Source organism: Plectropomus leopardus, chromosome 9, assembly GCF_026936395.1.
Source record: "Plectropomus leopardus strain MGB_pleo_1.0 chromosome 9, ASM2693639v1, whole genome shotgun sequence".
In the NCBI taxonomy this organism is placed as follows: Eukaryota; Metazoa; Chordata; class Actinopteri; order Perciformes; family Serranidae; genus Plectropomus; species Plectropomus leopardus.
The window spans coordinates 18,818,514-18,835,371 of NC_142184.1; the positions used below are offsets into that span (position 1 = coordinate 18,818,514).

At 41.2% G+C, this 16,858-nt stretch overlaps 1 protein-coding gene across 1 annotated transcript in view; it reads left to right on the forward strand.

Moving 5' to 3' along the window:
- Nucleotides 1-4,325: 4,325 nt before the first annotated feature.
- LOC121947294 (chemokine-like protein TAFA-2) overlaps nt 4,326-16,858 on the forward strand; it is a 105,214-nt gene continuing 92,681 nt past the window's right edge. The window contains exon 1 of the mRNA XM_042492276.2: nt 4,326-4,834. The gene's annotated coding sequence lies outside the window, so the exon portion shown is untranslated. The remainder of the gene's footprint in view (nt 4,835-16,858) is intronic.

A 16,858-nucleotide genomic window follows, 5' to 3' on the forward strand; every position in this document is an offset into this window, starting at 1 on the left:
GGAGCCCCTAATTTATGCCATCTCTGCATTGTTACACAGAACCAAACAGTGGTGGCATCATGCCACTCCAGTGTGTGATTTTAGACAGCATGCTGGCATTGTGGAAGTGAAAAAAGCATAGCAGGCACGATGTTTAACACAGCAGCATTTGCTTCTAGTCTGTCATATCACATTCACATAGGCAGCACTTTCTAGACAATGGCATTAACAATAATTTATCTCAATTCGGGGCTGTTGCGACCTCTGTTGTTGTCTAAAAGGTAATACAACTCTGCCCCTCCATTTCACAATCGAACCTTATATACACAACAGAGGGGTGGGATAATGGCCTGATATTCCCTCCTTGGACAGGCAGTGTAAAATGGGGCTATAGAGAGAGACAATCATTCATGCTTACATTCACACCTACGGGCAATTTAAAGTCATCATTTGACCCAACCTGCTTGTCTTTGGACTGTGAAAGGAAGCGTGAGAACCCGGAGAAAACCAGTGCCAATTACTGTGCCAATAACTGTGCCACCATGTTGCCTTCAGTTGGAGAACATTTTGATAAGTAATGGGAAAAAAAATCTCCCCGGGGAAGCATGCCCCCAGACCCCCTGGCGGTTGGGCTGGGCACTGAATGTCTCCATGGTCTAGCTCTGCCCCTGGATGACATGTTTCTTCATTGACATGAACATGTGCACTGTACTTTATTTCAAGTCAATCCCATGTACTCTGTAGTTGTAAATAATCAGCCTGTTATGAGAAAGTATCAATTATAGCTGATTTAAAGATTTAGGAAACAATGGTCTGTGAGCTATAGACAGGCTGAGGAAACTGTGAAATATTGAGAAACGAACCCTTTGAGACCTTAAGCACATCACTTCGTGTGGTGCCTTTAGATGCCTTTCACAGTTATTTAAACCTTTGCAGCCTGAACAAAATGGTGCGATTTCTTTCAAAAAAATAGAAAAAGGCAAAGAGCAACTTAGAAGGAAATGTTCTACAATTCACAAGAAATAAGCACATGTATTAAAAAAGGTTTAAGCACTTTTCCCAGGTAATTTATTTTTGTATGTGTGTTTTTCCCAATATTTATGAAAAAAATCAGGCTAATTTGCTCAGGTTTAAAAGGGTTAACAAACACATCCCTGTTTTTGGTCTTAGGATTTGTGGACTATAACACAAATTACGAACATTAGAAGTACTTTGCTTAAAAATGAATAAATAAATAAAACTTTTTCTTTTTGAAGTTTTGCATTTGACAGCTGCCCCATGGTACACTGTCTACACTCATTAACAGCTCTGATTATTATGAGTATTTGCAGGGCCATGTGGCAAACTCCTCATGCCTGTAAGGATTATCTCATTAGTCCTGCAGCATTTGTCACCATTGCAGTGGTTTCACTGAGCTGATTTCACTTCAGTGATTGAAGGATATGTGTGACAAATGAAAATGATTAGATTATATTGAGCTGCTCTATTAATATGTCCGCGTGGCTGTGTTTGCATTAGCATGTGCCACTCAATGTACACAAAACATGCCACACCAGGCCTGTCATGTGGCCTGTAGAGCTTCTCTCTGTGGGAATTGACTATCTGTTCTGTGACAGAAATGCACCAAGGTCTCTGACTGGCACATGTTAAATCCCTCGCTGTGTCACTGGGAGGCCACAAACTGCAGTGTGTGTGTGTGTGGGTGAGGATGTATGTGTGCAAATACCACAGATCCCAGAGGAATTAGTTTGATTTTTGAGGGCTTTCAAGCAGCCCTGGGATCTTGCATGCATGTGTGTCTCTATTTGTTATCTTGCGGTCCACATGCTGAGTTTAACTGTGTTGCCAGTGAATGGTGCAGAAGACAAATCCCATGGCTAGGTTATCCATGATTCATCCGTGTTAGTTGAAGAAAGAGAGGAAGCATTGGAAAGAGAGAAAGAAAGAGAGGAGAATGTGTTGGTATATTAAGAAGATAATATGAAGGGATCACAGAATGAGAAATGAAAACACAGGGTGAAAAAAAAGAGTAAGGTAAGAGAGTGTTGAAGGCTTGAAAAGGGGGATGGAAAGGAGAGGAGAGATCAGTAATCTGAACTCTTTGTCAGAGTAACAGATTAGCTCACTGGGTGAAATGATATATGACTGGCACCAGGCCTCCTCACATGCACATGCGCACAATCACACCCCCACTATGGATCAATTACCCTGTCATCCATGTGTGCAACCATACATCATCACCTCGATTACATCTCATACACACACACACACACACACACACACACACACACACACACACACACACTCTCTCTCTGCTACGTGCATGCTGACTCCTATATAAACTATACACACACAGCCAGAACTTCAAATGTACTTTGTTTCATTGAGTAGGTTGTGTGTATTTGTGTCTAGTGCTTTACGACCATGTTTCTCTACTGCCTGACATCTGTGGCCTTAAAGGAGCAGTGTGTCATTTTAAGGAGATTTAGAGGTGTTTCACAGTGAGGATTACAGATTTCACTTTGCTGAAACTTCTGTTGAATCCTTCAGTGTTTATCATTCAGGAGTGGAAATCTGGGAAAATTGGTTTGACTTCTTTCAAAAACATGGGGGAAAGGCAAAAAGCAACTCAACAATACATGGCCCAAAACTTAGCAAAAAAAATGCATATTTCTTTCATTTAATATAATTTTGATATGAAATTGGAGCCAGCTGCAAGTGGCCGTTAAATGAATTGTAGTTTTCGGCACTTCCGCATTGGCTTCAATTTTCAGCCTCAGAGGTTGTGGCTTAGGCACAACATGGTGAGGACCCGCTCCCAATGTAGATATAAACGGCTCAGTCTATGGTTACCTGTTTTTCTTGTAGCCAGACATGAATGCACACACATGTATGCACATATACCTACCTACCTACCTACACACACACACACACACACACACACACACACACACACACACACAGAGAGAGAGAGAGTTACTAACTGTTTCACCGCAGTGGGGTTGCTTCCTCAAATGAACTGCAGAGTGACAGAGTCTGAACAAAGTCATTTGTTGTGAGTAAACTTCTTTGGGAAGCTCAGGTCATTTCAGGCAGTGTAAGAGACCACACACACACACACACACACACACACACACACACACACACACACACACACACACAGGTCACTCTGGTCAGGCGTGGTGTCGATCACCCCTCTGCTCCTGTTGGTCTAGTCTACTGGGAAATGCCCATAGCTCAGCTAAAGTGAGTTCAATTTAATTTGAACTTCACACAGCTGAGAGAGAAAGAGAGAGATGAGGGGAGGAGGGAGATCCAATATTGTTTTGTCCTTCTTGAAGTGACACAAACATTTCAGATTTTCCTCATGTCTAGCATCCAGCCCCCTGGGAGCCATTGCTGACGCATTTGGAGTTGTGTGTGTGTGTGTGTGTGTGTGTGTGTGTGTGTGTGTGTGTGTGTGTGTGTTTGTGCTGATACATTAGTTCATGACTCTCACTGTTTGTCTGCCACTCTATGCTGACAAGAGAGGACAAATATTGTTTATCCAACAGGTCTTGGTACAGTCCATACGCTCTTCTTCACATTACTGTATATCAGGGGTGTCCAAACTTTTGTGAATCGGGCTGGATCAGATAATGTGAAAATAATTGGGGGCCAGCAGCTTCTCACATCATGTGGGCTTTTACTTTTCAGTTTTAAAAAATGTTCTTGAATTTTCACTTCTTTGCTATAGGGCTCTGTGTTGGCAAGAATCTGGCGATAAAATAAATACCCCAACACAAGTTACAGTTCAATGCATACATATTGCAATACTGTAAGCAAGGCAATATACTTAAGTATTGTTTAGATCTAATTTTAAGGAAAGCTATCAAAGACCACTCCAGACCTACTCCTGCATAAAATTTGAGCAAGAAAAAGCTTACTTTTTTAAAAATGCGATCAGAACATTAGAATCTGTATTTATCACAGCCTCTGTAACGCTAAAAATATGTTGTTAGGTCGGCAGCACTGCTATCTAGCAGTCAGGGGGTTTAAACACCTATACAATATTAATTTAGAAAATCAACACTGTATCAATTTCCAAAAACACAAAACATAAAATCGCGATACTCAAGTGCATCGACATTTTCTTACACCCCTGCTTTGCTGTGGCAATGTCTACTCCCTAGCAGGAAAAGTCTGCAAACCGTTTGTTTGCTTGTTTGTTGTCTAGACTTTGGACGTCGCTGCTATATAGTATCATTTACGTTTATCACATGCGCCTCTGTAGTCAGCTGTTCCCCCCTGGGGTCGCTAGGGAGCGCTGCTCCACTTCACAGCTGACAGTCGAGCCGCGCTCTCCATCTTCCAGGCGGACCGAAGGGAGCGCACCAACAGTCTGCCTGACTCCCCGACCGCATCGCACCTCTGTCCCGACACACTTTCTCATCGCTTCTTCCAAAAAGAGGATAAAGAGGGGCTTCTCGAGGCAAAAACAAAATGCTGATTGAGAAGGTTTAAGTTGGATGTTTCCTCCATGTTGCTATGGCTTAATAACTAAGTTTCCTGTCTAGCCCGCTGCGCAGAGGAGCAGAGGAGGAGCGGAACTTTCGGGGGATCTTTCCTTGCACCCGGAGTAACCGCTGGTTTTAACCCGAGGAGGTGACACTTGCCATCGTTTCTCTCCAGCCCGGCTGCGGAGGTGGATGCTATGGTATAACTTTTCCGCTACAGTCGAACCTGTGAGAGAGGAGCCGTTTTATGGTACCGGAGAGGGGATGCGAGCCTCTCCTCCGTCTCGGATAGCGGAGCGGCTATGAGGAGAGAGGATCACCTGCTGGGCTAACAGAACAAGACCACACCGCACCAACAGGTATGGATCACTGGACAGCCTTTGCGCCTGCACACAGCAGCCTGGTGCTGCATCCCGCGGCTTTAACGCGTTTTGTTAACTGTATGAAAAGTGTGCGTGATAAAAAAGTAAATTGGTGTCACACCTGCCACGCATGGATGCGCTTGTATAACACTCTGCTGGTTATCTCGTCTTTGAAAACCATTTACGCACAGAATGGATTACACTTCATCTGTTCCATTTTAGGGAAGAGACGTGGATTTGATTTTATGAAGGTGGGGGAGTTATGCAAAAATATTGCTTCGTGGTAATATCCCATCAGCCTGCTCTGGTGCGCTATCAGTTTTATTATCACGGTGGTGATTTTATAGCAAAGACAAATGATTGCGGTTGTTTCAGGTGTTGCACAGCCTATATAGTGTACCCTCCCTCCTCTCTCCCCCTCTCTCTGTCTTTGACACATACGCGCGCGCACACACACACGCGCACAGGGGGCACGCAGGTCTTCGCTGTGCGTATACGGGCATATGGCGCTGGGTTCATGTGCTATTTTATGCAGAGCTGGTGTTTAGCGGGGGCAAACAGCTGCATACTTTTTGTTGACTGATTCTATGAGCTGTGCTGCATCCAGAGGCGCTAAATGATAAGTATGTTGTCGCCTTATTTCACGGAAAATGAACAGTTAAGGAACCCTCTCACCATTACTTGTCTTCCACTTAAAAACCACAGTGGTTTGCATTGTCAACATATGACAGGAATATACTGCTTTTTACATAATGAAAATATGAAGATGTGTATGGAGCATGTAGGGAAACTCATCACCCTGAACGCAGCAGTGGGCGTCTTCTGCACAACACCATGGATCACCCGATGTACTGTAGATGGTGATTCATAAGATGACCTTTATTGGTGACAGTGGCAACATCAATTTGATGGCAGGGTGGAGGTTGTGAGGTGTTGAAGTTGTTGTACTTATGTTAACACACATTGTTGGAGGTGATATGATGATATTTAGGTCTCCTCATCATTTTATCTGATCAAATTCCTGGCCTTTTCGTGACCTTGACTTGTTTATAAAATCTGCATGTGTGCGCACAAGCTGGTTTGATTCAAACAAAGATGGTCATCCCAAATGTGAATATAATTTTTTGACATGCTCCTGCTCCATCTGTCTCTTACTCTCCACTCTGTTTTCATGAGCCTCTGCGAGGAACACAGAAGAGGAGACGAGGCAGAGGAGAGGAGTGAGGGAGTTACAGAAAAAGGGGGAAGAGAGCTGACTGTGAGACATGACTGACAGGAGAGTAGAGATGCAGGAAGGCAGGGGAGTAAAGGTGGGACCACGACTGGGGAAAATACAGGAAGCCATTAAGAGAAACAAATAAATGTACGGCCGCTGATTAGTTGCTCGTAGACTGGTGCTCGAATGTATATTTAATATGGCCACAGGCTGATGAATACCACCATGAGATGTTACATCACAACCGGTTCATTCAATAAAACACTCCAGGTTTTTCTGCTTATGTTGCTGACCATAAGGACTAAGATGGAGGGTTAGAAATAGAAAGAAAGAAATATTGAAAAATGAGGACGCAGAGGAATTAAGTGAGCAGATAACAGTGTTTAGTTTTTCATTTTTTAATAAAGCTTAAATATTTTGTGTGCCTTTACATAAGTGTATCAAGTCTACTTTTGTGCCGTGTCATTTAGGAAACATTTAGTAATCTCAGCTGCTTCCTGCGACAGGCTGCCCACCCGCTCCACTAAATAAAACACAACAGCGCTTCTCCTCATGTGTTATTACTTAAATATGTAAAGCCATGTTTGCTGAATCACATTATATCTCCTTCAAAGCCAAGAAGAGTATTTGACTGAGATAACATGAAAAGAGAATGTTGTAAAGAAGAAGGTTTGTGTGTGTTGTGCAAATTCTCTTTTAATCTTCTGTCTTTGTAAGAATTTAGACATATTCTTTGGAAAGGGAGATATAGCATTGCTTTGGTTAGATAAACTTTAGGATTATGTTATGGGCTGCAAAGGGGGTCCTTAGCTATGTGCTTTTGATCATGTTGCCATAAAGAGGCAGTCTAGAATGGTCCAGTTTAAACAAGTCCCATGGCTTGTGATCTCCTTCAGTGTGCCGAAGAGCGAGTGAAGGGAGTGCACTGAGTGAATGAAAACAATGAGCACATTTTGAAATGTAGTAAAATTACAACTGGAAAACAATTGTGAATTTGAGTGTTTACCTGCTGGTTACAAAGCAGTGTATTATCCCCTACACTGCTCTTCACATGCAGCCATTTATTTTTCAAAAGCAAACATGCACTGGGGCTCCCCTGTGGCACAGAGATTAAGACGCCCACCATGACCTTTGATGCATCTCTCTCTTCCTCATTCCCTGTCACCTTTCCACTAATCACTATGCAATAAAGGTATGAAACACCCCCCCCCCAAAAAAAGAAGCAAAGATGCACTTTTATACACACACAGTATCTTTAGCTGAAAATAGTCTCAATCTAAAATAACTTGTTATTCTTGTAGGGACCAGATTTTGGTCCCCTGGTGGGAATTGAGTCCCCACAATGTGACTGTGACTGTGACAACAGATTTGCATTCCAGCTACAAGATTAATTCAGCACATATATGCACGCACGCACGCACACACACACACACAAACATACACATACACACACACACACACACACACACACACACACACATAGTCATAATACTCAAAAATACAGAAATCTTTCTTGTCTCTATATCCCGCAACTTCACCATATCTCTTCAGGTCTGAAAATTGAAGGCAATGCAGTAATGTCTTAAACCGGCATTCTATCTAATGGCCAGCAGGGGGCGACTCCACTGGTTGCACAAAGAAGTCTAGTTGCATGCAAGTCTATGAGAAAATGACTCTGCTTCGCACTTTATTACCTCAGTAAACACTTTCCTAGTGACTTTATGTTCTAAATGGCTAGTTTCAAGTCTTCTTCAATACAGCATGATTACTTTGTAAATTATGGTCCCATTTCAAGTAAAATAGACCATAAAGCGGGGTATTCTCTGAGCGTGGCTACTTTGTGATTGACAAATTGCAGCAAGCAGCGTCCTCAGGTTTTGCTCCACAGCTCCACCCTCTTGTCCAAATGTGATTACTTTTGGTTCCAAAATATTAAGATAGCAATGGCCAAACTGCCAAACTCTCAGCCTCAAAATGGGAGTCCAAAAATCAATGAGTGATGTCAGGTGGCTACGTACACTTCTTTTACAGTATATGATGCCTCCCTGTGTACGTTTAACACACACATGCTCCCTCTGCCTTCATTACTCTCTCTCGCTTTCTTTATCCTTGAATTCTAGCAATAAGCCCCCTGGGCCATGGGAATAATGCTGCTGTCTAGAGGGGCAGGAAAGAAAGACAGGATTGGAGAAACAAGAGAGAGAGGAAAAAGAGAGGAAAATATAGAGAGTAAGAGAGAGAGACAAAGAAAGAGGCAGGAGAGACAGAACGAAATAGGGAAAAAGGAGAGAGAGACAGGTGAGAGAGACACAGACAAGGAGAGCATCTCGAAGAAACAAAAAGTAAAGCATGTGAAAAAAGTTATCTTGTTTTCATTTGCCACCTCCTGTAGCTGTGCATGATGAGAAGAGAATAGGAGAGGATGAAAAAGAAAGAACAGAAATAAGAAAACAGGAACGAGTGAGACCTAAACAGAGAGAGAGAGAGAGAGAGAGAGAGAAAGAGAGAGAGAGAGAGAGAGCGAGAGAGAGAAAGATAGGGAAAGAAAAAAAAGAGGGAAAGCTACAGGGGATAAATAAAAATAAATAAAAAGCATGTGTCCTATAAAAGGTGTTCTGTATTTCATTGGCCATCTCCAGTAGCTGTGTGTGGTGTGCCGAGGCCCAGGGGGGACGAGTAGCCACTCTAAATGTGTGTAACCCACATAAAGAAATTGTTTCTGGGAGATCGAGCCCCGTAAATTCATTCCTAGCCGCCAGCCCTGTTCTTATCCCACCTCCCAAAGGTGAGCTATAACATCCAAACACATATATTTTTTAGATTCTTTGTCCACACAGACATACACACACATACACACACACACACACACACACAAACACAAAATTCTCCAAAAACCACAAACACATCCTGACACCTTCACTCCCCCACAGACACACATCTTGCATTTTATCTGTACGCAATTTTTGCTCAGGATGCACACAGACGTATATACACACACACACACATATTTTTTGACACACTTTTTTTGTTGTTGCAGAGAAGACACATTCACACAAACACATACACACTTTGCTTTGCTCCCAAATGGCTTGTGTAGGACAGTAACGGTGACAGCTACAACAGCATCAGTACCTGCTGTGGAACAGAACAGCGGCGCAGGGAAACAGCAGCAGATGCTGCGCTCGCAGCTCCAGGATTACCTTAGCCTGAACAAACTCCATTACTGCCTCTATTACCCAGGTATACACAGCCCGGGAAAAAGCACTTTGCAGAACCACTGTTTACCCAGCACCTCTGTGCCCCACACACTGCTTCCCCTGACTATAGAGCAAGGAAGGGGTGAAGACCACAGGGAGGGAGAGAAGAGAGAAGTTGCATGGGGGAAAACATCAAGCATATCTCACAGTGACCATCTTTGTCACAGTGAGGGCCGTGTGAAGAGCTCAAACAGTCAGGTGGTAAATTCTGAAGTCAGATGAGAGAAAATTAATTATAGATCACTTAGTTGATCTCCAACAACTTTAACATAAAATGATAGATGCAACATAACTTTACTGTCAACTCAACCATGTAAGTGCACAGTGGAGAGGACATTTTGTGTCTCTGGTGGTGCTACATTTAAATGTTTACCTATGAAAGATTGTCGATTACTGTTTGTAAACATGCTCGCCAGTGAAACTGGAAGTAAAAAGCAACACCATATTCGCTTCCGTTTGGTTTCACCTCGCATTTTTTTTTCTTTCGGAGCTGTCTCTTGGATCAACCCTGTCTTCTAGAAATTACGATTGTAAATGACTAACCTGCTTTCTTCATCACGTTGTTGTGATGTTTTGCATGTATTCGGATGCACTGTATGTCTGCACTTGTTTGTGCTATGCACTTTACATCTGTTTTTGCATATGTGTGTATTTTTATGTGTCAGACTTTATGTTCACGACACATTTCCTTCGGTGCCAATAAAGAGATCTTGAATCTTCAAAACAAAAACAAAAAATAACAAAGGACAACACAAATGCAAGAGTTAGTGTGAGAATTTAAAATTTATAGGTCACTGATAAAAGATGAATACTTAAAAAGTCTGTTTCTAGCTTCTAACATATGGTTGTGCGCCACTTTTCTTTTTTGTAATATCACTGCTAATTGAATATCTTTGTGTTATGGACATTTGTCTGACAAAATAAATAATTTTAAGAGATAATGTTGAGTCCCCCTAACAATTTCGATAGGTGAGTAATTCCTTGAGTCATTTATTATGCAAAGATGCAAAAAGGAAATCTGGTTAGAGCTTCTCAGATGTGAGGATTTGCTGCATTTTCTTTTTTATATATATATAAATTAAGTGTCTTGGGGTTTGGGACAATGTGTCGGACAAAACGTCAAATTTGAAGACATAAGAAAATTAAGAAAAAGACGGGAGGCTGCTGTTACTTAAATAATCAAAAAGATTAATTAACAATAAAAACAACCAGTAATTACTGCCATAAATTAATTTATTTTTTCAAATAAAAACCATTGCCAGTTATGGCCATATTAATTAAAACACAGTCAGAATAAATTAGCAATATTAAGACATCATGTTGAATTCTGTTCTTCTGTGGTTGTTTGCTGACATTTTCTGTGCTGACAGATTAATAAATTAATTGAAAATAATGAGCAATTGGTAATAGATAATGATGATTATTTGTGGCAAAGAGACAGAGGAGACTGATATGACAGGGGAATACTGTGTGGCAGTCCCTTCCTTCTCTGACTAATGAGGCTATGTGATAGGGCATCGGTGAATGATGCCCCGCGTGTATGTGTGTGTGTGTGTGTGTGTGTGTGTGTGTGTGTGTGTATACATGAGTGTTATCCAAGGCTATATATCTGATTGCAGTGCCAACATTACAATGCTGAATAGTGTAAGTGGATGTGCAGAAGGTTAATAAGGGAGAGAATGAGAGGGAGCATGAGTGAGTGTGTGATTCAGTGTGTGAAAATGCACCGTAAGAGCGCCTGTGTGTGTGTTTATGTCTGTGGTGAGTGATGACCTGCCATGTATTTGAGTTGAAAGCCATCCATCACCCTCATCAGTGACTCTGGGGTCCTGTCATTACATGTTTCCCTTCATTTACACTGTTAATGGCCATCTCTCTTGACCAAACTCTCTGCTGTGCTGTCTCACTGTCGCTCTCTAGCTTACATTTTCATTTTTAAAATAGAGGTGGGCATTTTGATTGATTAGTTAAAAAGATCACTGACTATGTAGTTTTTCACTTTTTTCCTAAGTTAGGCAATCAAATGCACTTCAGTGTGTACCTAAGTAAGTGAATGCATCACTTCTTTTCTTTTAATGAGATTTTCACCAGGAAGTAAAGTACTGTGCCTGACCGGTCTGACTTCCGTGCTCTCAGTCGCCACTGAAGGGAGCTACTAATCATTCAGTGACAATCAGGGGCGTATCCAGGGTTTGAGGAAATTGGCAACTTAGCAAGGACCTCAGTAGGGGGTCCAGGGGGATCCTTAACTCGGATTTAAAAAAATGTTTTATGAACAATCTCTTTTGCAATGCTTTTCATGCACTCTGACACCTTATTTCATCAATATAGACAGTCCTCAGCTAAAACTAGGCTATCTCTGCACCAGAAAGATGCAAATACTTTGGTGCTATATGAACAGAGAAAACAAAGAAAAGGACACTTCTGCCAAATAGATAGAAAACCTACAACTACCAGAATGCATTGCGCTGCACCAGACCAATAAACGCTCTTGGTGGTGGATGATTTAATGTGGACTGGTACATGTGAAACATCCGGGGCTGGTCAGATCTCTTATTACAGTTAAACTGTAAGCTTAAACATGTTTCAGAAAACATTTCAGATGAGAAATATTTAACATGTAACAGAATCCTGGTTTTACCGTATGATCTCTTTATGTTTTTATTGCCCCCGCTTTCCCTGTGCAGGAAGCAGTATTGCGCTGACTTCCTGTTCACAATCTCTATACATTTCTGAAAACATTTTAGGGGAGAAATAGGCAGTGCAGTAACATAATATCGATTTATTTTTGAACAGCACTGCCTAGTCTTACCATTTGATCAGATTTTGGTCCGAATTTGAGAGAGAGAGAGAGAGAGAGAGAGAGAGAGAGAGAGAGAGAGAGAGAGAGAGAGAGAGAGAGAGAGAGAGAGAGAGAGGTGTAACTATCAGCTCTACAGTCTTTGAATCCTGTAGTTTGAACAACAGCCCGAGAGCCAATATAACTCTGCATCATTTGGCAGTTTATCGCTGTGGGGGTGAGGAGGGATATCCAGGCACTGTTTAGATGGAGGGAAGTTTACCGCAGTTCATCTACACATGCTACCCACATTGTTTTGACCCAAGGCAGGTTGAAAATAAGTTTTGGTTTTTTTTTTTAAACTTTCTGGATCAATTATAAATTGTAATGAAAAAAAGCAGCTGTAATTAGTATTAAGATACAGAATACTTAACTGCTATAATTAAAAATGTATTGACTAGAGCTGGAAAAATATGTTAACAGTCATGGGACGTAAATAAGTAAAGTTATTCAAGTTCAAGTATGAATGGAATGGCAGATTATTAGATCAGGCTTTTTTTAAAAAAAATATTAGAACAATTTGTATTTTTTAAAAACATAAAACACACAGATACATAGATAGATAGACAGATATACAGATAGATAGATACACATATACATACATACATATATGAAGGGATAATTTTAAATCATTCTGGGCTGGAGCATTGGATGCCCATATAATGGGGAGGTGAAAAAACCCTCAGAGAGGCTTGATCAAGGCTCTTTCGAGGCCTTCTTTTATATCTCCCTCTGACTCTTTCACACTAACAGACAAACTCAGAGATGGAGAACTGCATGTTACAGAAATGCTCCATAGTTTCTCCACACCTCTGTCACTGCGTACACTCTCTACAGACTGAAGCGAGCTGGTTGTGAATGTCTTTTACTTTTTACCCTCCTAAATATCAATAAATAACATTGTGTTAAAGACGAGGCAAACAATTTGCCTTCTAAGCAGTTGTTTGATTGACATTAGCTTTGTGCTGCAGAACTGTAAAACCTGTGGGCTTATTGTTATAATATCATTTCAAAAAAACATTAGATCATGGTGGATGCTGCGGTACCATGGTAGCTAAATTCATGGTGTTCAGGTTAACTATATCTACAGTTGCAGTTGTAGCACCCAAATGTGCAGTGACACGTTGCAACTTATTAAGAAAACCAATTTGATTTGTTGATTTTGGCGCAGCTATAGCTTCTGCTAATGAGTCTGCAGTGACAGGAGTCTCCACCAGTGTGTGGGCTGGAGATGTGGTATCATTTACAGCGACGGTAATAAACGGGCCGACACTGACACTGTAGCTTTTGGCGGCATCATGGCTGACTCATTATGGCTGATGGCAACGAGGAGCCAGAAGTCAGAGCTAGGCCACACATACAACCCTGCGGCAGCTTTCTTCATCAATAAACACACACAGCAATCACTGTGGTCATTAGGCCAGCATAGTTAGACCCGGGCAAGTGTGTGTGTTTGTGTGCTATCTCTGCTCTCCTGAGGCGTTTTTGTGTGGGTCTTGGTCATCCCTTTGGCGGTGGTAAAGGAAAGGTTAGGAGCAAATGACGTCCCAAAAGGCTGGGATATTGGAACCACAGAGACACTCACAGCCGCTGATGAACTGAGCCGCTGTTGACAGAGTATAATGAGAGTCGTAAACTCACTCACTTCTTTCCTTCAATAATTTCTACACTTTTTGCCCGTGTGTGTCTCAGGGCCTATCCTGCTGGCTGCTTGTGTTTGTCTGTGCATGCCCTTTTATCTTGTAGTCTTTCATTATGTTCTTATAAGTGGAACCACTAGCTATTTTACGGCTGCCTCATTAGGTTGTCAGGCAAGCCCACAGCACATGCAATTATATCTAATTACGCAATTATGAATTCAGTATGAAGCTTTATATACTGGAGACTGGTATGTTTGTGCTGGAGTGCATACACAGTCATAATTACTGCAGTTTTGAGGGATGGTTGTGGTGTGTATGTGCGGTTTATAAGTAGCTGGCATTTAGCTTGAAGCCCACTAATGGCAGAGATCAAGAAGGTGGTGGAGAAATATACACTGTACACATATGTACAGTATGCACACATACACATATTTTAATATGTTTGTGTCCACATGTCAACCACACACTACACACTAGCAATGCTATTGTTTAGCCTTGTGGACTTTAAGCTTTGACTCCAACTGAAGAAGACATGAAAACACACCCCAACCACAAGCTTCGGATAGCATAGCTAAGGACTATTTAAATGTTTCCATTTAGATTTAACAGTACTGCTTCTGTTGTAGCAATATCATCATGTAATTGTGCATATAAAAAGTGGCAATAGCCTACAGTTTAGCCCACCATGCCATACCCATAAACAGCTTGTTTTTTGGCCACATTGCTGTCCTCTGACTGGACCATAGACTGTAAAAAAAATAAAAATAAAAAAAGGGCCACTGTGATGCCACCCATTGGTTTTTGTGGAAGATTGAGGGGTGGATCTGACAGAGCCCAAAGTGACACCTCGCAGGCTACCTGTCCCTCAAAGCGGTCACACCCTTAATTATGCAAAAAAAAAAAAAAACAGTAGTTCATATGATATCTCAAGAATCAGTGCCCCATAAACGACTTCACTTTACTAAATGTAAAGTTGCATAATTAATGTAAAGTTGCAGAGGTTAGCTTTAGGCAAGTAAAATTACTGTTGTTAAATTTAGGAGATGACATAACTTAAGATAACTCAAAGCTCACTTAAAGTTTACATAGTTTTAACATTGAAGTTACATCATTAATGCAAGCTATGTCATTAATGTAAAGTTACTGTGTTTAAGTGTCCATTAGAGGAACTGCAGTTTTTGGCATTCCCATGTTAGCTTTATTTTTCAGCCCCAAAATTGCTGATTGTACTGGACCAGTGACGCTTGAAATGGCTGATATTGTTGTAATAGCTACATATAAGTGGCTGCCATACTAGAGCTAGATGTAAAAACAGAGGAAGCTGAATACAGCTGGAGCAAAGTATCGCAATATGTCAACCCGCATATTGATAATACAAACATTAGATCTAATGTAATACTTTCACTTTTGACAGAGTGGAATAGAGTTGTGAAAAGTCCCAATTACAGATAGAGAATGTCTAAGCAGTTTATTTCTACGGTATAATCACTTGAATTAATGTCAAAATACTAAAAAAATGAATTATTTTGATTATTTCAAATGTTTAAAAATAATGTATAAAGCTTGTGCGCCCTCCACTGGTATTAACACTGCTTTCTCAGAAACATACTGTTACATAAGTTTGCCACTTCGGCTTCAAACATAAATGACAGTCTGCCCGGTAAGAGGGAACACCTTGTTAAGAGGCTCAAGAGCGCAGGTCTGGTTCTCCTAATCCGCACACTTCAACCTTCCAACACAGCCGCAGCATTTCTGTTTTTCTACCAGACACGTTTCACACCAGCACTCCAATAGATGAGATAAAAAAACACACACAGGAAGAGGGGAATGAGCTACAGTAGGTGGTGCGCTTCAGTGTGTCATGTTTCTCTACAGATCCTATTGAGGAAAGCAGGCGAGGCTGCTAGGCTCCCAGTGTGTGTGCGAGTCAGGGCTGACAGTAATACAAGCAGTATCTGGCACCCCCTCCCAGGGATCACATCCTTAAGACGGCTTCTCTTACTAATCCCCTCCTAATATGACTAATATTATGACACTGCCATTAGCCAGAGCCCTCTGAGGGCTACAGCCATGCACATATGCATGCACACAAACTGTGGCGTTTGGGTTGGTTTAAGGTATTAGTCTGCAACGTTTTCTACAAATAAACAGCTTTGAAATGCTCTGTTTATGCCTTCATACAACATCAATCTAGCTTTTGTCATCTTAAACATTCACTGCTGGTTTGGTCATTTCTGGACTGCACCATCTGTTGGACAGATAATGATGGTCATTATATTTCTGCCAGCAGCCACAGTTGTTCATTACAGGGATGTGTTGCTTAGCTGGACTTACTGATAGCCCCAAGGCCGAGGAGACAAAGATATATGTCGGTATGGAAAGAAATCAGAACCAGAATCAGATTTATTACCAAGTAGGTTTTCACTTACAAGGAATTTGCCTTGATGTTTGGTACAATAAACGTGCAAGAAACATATCAAGGGGAAATCAAAAAGAAAGGCATAAAATGACTTGAAGGTCCAGTGTGTAGAATTTAGAGGGATATATTGGCAAAAATAATTATATAAGTATGTTTTCTTGAGTGTTTAATCACCTGAAAATAAGAATCGATGTGTTTTCCTAACCTTAGAATGAGCAGTTTATATGCACATAAGGAGCGAATCCTTGTCTAACGAATCCGTCATGTTGCACTACCATGTATATGTATATGTTTATGTATATTGTGTCACAGAATAGAAAAAAACAAATCAAACACAGACCTTAGATAAAATCATTTGCATTTTCACATTGATCACCGCGTTTAGAAGCCCAGCCGCGACCAGCTGAACAGCATCTAAAAAAAAATAGATTTTTAGTGTGAAATTGCTTTATACAGGGTTTTTACTGCATTAAATCACTGGTCCATTTGTTCTGAAGAGGAAGTGACCCCTGTGGATAATTCTGTTCCTGGGAAAACCTCCTGAACTTCTGGATCTTAAGTTATCAGAGACAAAAGATGAGCATGAGTTAGCAGGTGCTGGGCCAACGGTCTGTATCCAACATGCTAAACAGCATTTGAGAAACACTGAT